At 36.1% G+C, this 4,440-nt stretch overlaps 1 pseudogene; it reads right to left on the reverse strand.

Annotated features, from left to right (window-relative positions):
* LOC148018752 (rac-like GTP-binding protein 5 pseudogene) lies at window positions 1-414 on the reverse strand (annotated as a pseudogene).
* Between the last annotated feature and the right edge of the window lie 4,026 nt (window positions 415-4,440).

Raw genomic sequence — 4,440 nt, forward strand, 5'->3', positions numbered from 1 at the left:
TTACATAACCCCACAATTTTTCTGATGCGATTTTCTGTTTCCTCTTCCTTTGCCTTGGATGTTGTAGCACAACCCTAATTGCAACATAAAAAACAACCTTCACATTCTGTTGTGTTTTTGAACTGCATTCAATATAGACAGCAGCTTCTATCTGCTTCTGAAGTTCCTCTCCAAGAGCAGTGCTAATAGGGACAGCACCAGGATGGTCCATAAAGAATTGTTTGTCATCTCTTAGATTAAGTTTGGTTCTGCAACCTGTTATAATCTTCTTGGCCTGCTGTATCCCAGAGTCCAAGGTTGACAGTAAATCCATCGACAATAACATTGGCACTGAAATTGTTAAACAAGAAGGCAGGTCTTGCCTACTGCCCCATCTCCCACAGTCACACACTTAATGAATCTGGGATTGTTCATCATGATGGGTGGACAGAAATGTGAAAGCTTTGATGATGGAAGGGAGCAGCTGGTGTTGTCACTCACATGTCTCTATTGTTGTTGTGCATGCCCAGCTCTCGAAGTGAGAGAACCTGGTATGATGGGTACTGGTCAGCATACACAGGGAGAGAGCCCTGCTTGCTTCAAGCTGTAAGAAATCAATGGTTCCTCTTGCTTCAAACCCCTCTTCACTATATTACCCACGTAAAATAAAAGAGCAAACATAACGACTAAGTATGTACAAAGTATCAAATCACACACACAACTTTTGGGTGGTTTTCACACCTCGAATGCGCAGCAATATGACACCATGGCACGCAATCCACCATAAATATGCCTCCTGGCATAAAACTTAGCTTCTTCACATTGTAAAGGATTGTGCTTATGATAATATTGTTACCATATTATCTAACATAGATGGGATTGATTTTAATCAAGCTTGTATATCTTTGATTGAATATCCACAATGATATGAACGATGACATAAAATCAAGAAACACTTATGATATCACAAGAGGACACACAGTTAGAACAAATCGACTAAGCTTTACTTCCTAGAAGGCATCCCTTTCTATACTATACACGTAGGAGTCATCGTGGTGGTAACTTCTTTCATCTTAAGTCTCCTAACAAACATTGTTCTTATTGCAATAGAAATGGTCATACTAAAAATGAAAAAGAGTGATCATCCATCCCATCCATGTTTCAAGAGGTGTTTTGATTCAGATCGTCAAAGAGCAAATGCTACTACATATGACAACACTACAAATCATGTGAGTTGTTCTATCTCTCCGGAAAGGATACTTCATGTTCATGATGGATCTCTTTTTATTATTGATTCTAGTGCTATGGGAAACATGACATATCAGTCCCAATGGTTACATAAGTATCATTCTATTCCTATCAAGAAATTGGTTTATCTTGTTGATGACACAACCTGTCAAGTCAAAGGTATAGGTGATTTATATCACGGTACTCTTTCTTCAACAAGAATTCTGTGTGGAGTTTTACATGTCCCAAATCTACAAAGGAATCTTCTTTTAGTTGCAAGACTTGTGGATCTTGGTCTCTTTGTCAGTTTCGATCATACCAAGTGTCCCATTGAGAAAGATGACCAAACCATAGCTGTTGCTCCTCAAAATGGTAATCTTTTTTAGTTATCTTTGAATGAAGATGTTGCAAATGTTGTTATAGCTCTCAGTGATGTTAACAGCAAAATATGGCATCCTCACTTTGTTCACTCTAATTTTCCTAAGTTTATGGATCTTTATCGGCATGACCTTGTTCAAGGTATGGAATTCAAAGCTCGTTCTCATATGGGTATTTCTGAGTATTGTGCACTCGGAAAGAATTTTTGCAAACACTTTTCCATTTCCACCACACCTCATTCTAGAGATTTTCTTGATCTTATTCACACCAATATTTGTGGACCTTTTCATACGTCAAAATCTCAATATCGGTATTTAATGACTTTTATTGATGACTTCTCCAGATACATCATTATTTTTCTCTTGCAACACAAATGACAAGCTTTATCATCTTTGAAGCAATATCAAAAAGCTGGAGAACTTCATATTGGTCATCACATCAAGAAACTTCACAATGATAATGGTGGAGAATACATTTTAAATGACTTTGATGATTATTTTAATAATCAAGGTATTCATCATGCATATACGGTTTCCTACTCTCCTCAATAAATTGGTGTTGTTGAACATAAAAACGAGACTATTCTCAATGCCATGCGATGTATACTCATTCACTCTAGCTTATCGCGATATTTCTAGTCTGAAGTAGCCTAAACAATAGTATTTATGTAAAATCATCGTGCTACAACTGATCCTTCTAGTAAAATACTGATTATTGCTTAGATAGGTGAAACTCCTTCTGCTTTATATTTTCAAACTTTTGGATGTATTGCTTATATTTATGTACGCAAAGAGGCTCGCAGAAAACTTGATGCTGATTTGAAAGTTATTTTCATTGGATATTCGACTTTTTCTAAGGGTTACAAGTTTTATGATCCATATTCCAAGAAAGTAATCATAAGTCGTGATGTTATTTTCAACGAGCAACTTTTGCGTAGAAAATGGTCTCAAGAGAGTGCTGGGTGGACGTGGTCACTAGAGGACGTTAATGATACAATGTCATTACTCACTTCTTTTTCTTTTCTATATGATGATGAACCTCCTTCACATGATAATATTGACTCTTCAGATCAGGAGTCACAACTTGCACCTATTATTGTTGATGATGACCTTGGTGTTGATATTCTAATTGAAAATGAGCATGTTATTTGCCATGTTTATGATGCTCATATTCTTGAGAATGCTCTCAATATTTGTTAAGACCGTCTCTTATAGTGATGCCATGTCATCCCCACCAAAAGAACAATGGTAGGAGGCCATGGAAGCTAAGTATGAATCTCTTCTTTCTAAAGGTACATGGGTTCTAACTGAGTTACCATGTGGATGTAGTGTTATTAACTGCAAGTGGGTTTATAAGACTAAAATAAGAAAAGATGGAGCATTTGAGAAATTCAAAGGAAGGCTAGTTGCCAAAGGTTTCTCACAAATTACAGGAGTTGATTATCAAGAAACTTTCTCACCCGTTGTTCATATTACCAGTATCCGGGTCTTATTGATTTCTATTATTGAGTTTGATTTACAAGTTCACCAAATGGTTGTGAGAACTGCTTTTCTTAATGGCAATTTAAAGGAAGAGGTATACATGGAGCGACTAGAGGGATTTGGAATCAAACATAAGGAAAATCTTGCTTGCAGACTTCATCGGACATTCTATGGTCTCAAACAATCTTCATGAGCTTAGTATCAAAAGATTGATCTCTTCCTTACAAAACAAGGTTTTATCTCTTGTTCTTCACATCCTAACTTATATGTCAAGCACGACAATGATAGTTTTGTTATTCTTGCTCTATGTATGGATGATACCATACTTGTTTCTAACAATCTTAATGTCCTTCAATAAGTAAAGAAGGTTTTATCTTTTGTGTTTGACATAGTCGATCTTGGAGATGGTATTCAGATTCAATGCTATCAAGAAAAGGTGTTTATTACTGTATCAACCAAAGTTCATTGAAGATATTATTCAAAATTTTGATTTTGGTTTCCTGCTAGTACTCCTTGTTTTATGAGCTCTACCAAAAACTTTCACTTTTTGCAAAATGATGGAATATTAATATTACATCAACCTTATGCTAATCTCTACATTCACTTCAACTTTTGGGTTTTACATATGCATATTGTGCAAGTTCTCACTTACATATGCATTGTAGAAGTGAAATTTTTTTCTTTATTAATGGTTGTCTTATTTCTTGGACTAGCAAGAAACAATGTTGTGTTTTTATTTCCACTACAGGGCTGAATATGTAGCTACATCTTTAGCGGCTTGAGAGTTAGTATGGCTTCAAAAAGTTCTATCAGATATTGGCCATCCTTCTCTTTCCAGACACCACTTTGATTTGATAACCAAAGTGCTATTAGTGTTGCTAAAGACTATGTTCAGCATAATATGTCTAAACATATTGCAGTGCATTATCATTATGTTTGATATGAAGTAAAGAAATGCATGATTATGATTGAACATTGTCCAAGTGATCAGATAATTGTAGACATATCCACCAAAGGACTCAGTGAAGCACGCTTCACTCTTCTGTGCTTACAACTTGGAGTTGTCTCAACTTCAATCTTTGGGAATCAATCTACTATGACATTGTAGTGCCATTGTACATATGCTTTGTAGGCACCATACACTTCACATATGCACATATACCTCAAACCTCTTGGTCATCTTTGCACATACATATTCAGTTTCACTTGACATGCACGAAATCACTTTACATGTACACAATAATCCTTCTTGATCATGTTTTTACATTTGCATATAGGATCTCGGGTTTTTCCCTTGTGCTCCCAAAGGGTTTTTTCATCCACAGCTAGAGACTTTTTTTTGAGTCCGGGTGTTGGAGCTATATATAGCTCACCC

The sequence above is a fragment of the Lygodium microphyllum genome, chromosome 20, assembly GCF_053477565.2.
Source record: "Lygodium microphyllum isolate KBCC chromosome 20, Lygodium_microphyllum_v1.1.10, whole genome shotgun sequence".
In the NCBI taxonomy this organism is placed as follows: domain Eukaryota; kingdom Viridiplantae; phylum Streptophyta; class Polypodiopsida; order Schizaeales; family Lygodiaceae; genus Lygodium; species Lygodium microphyllum.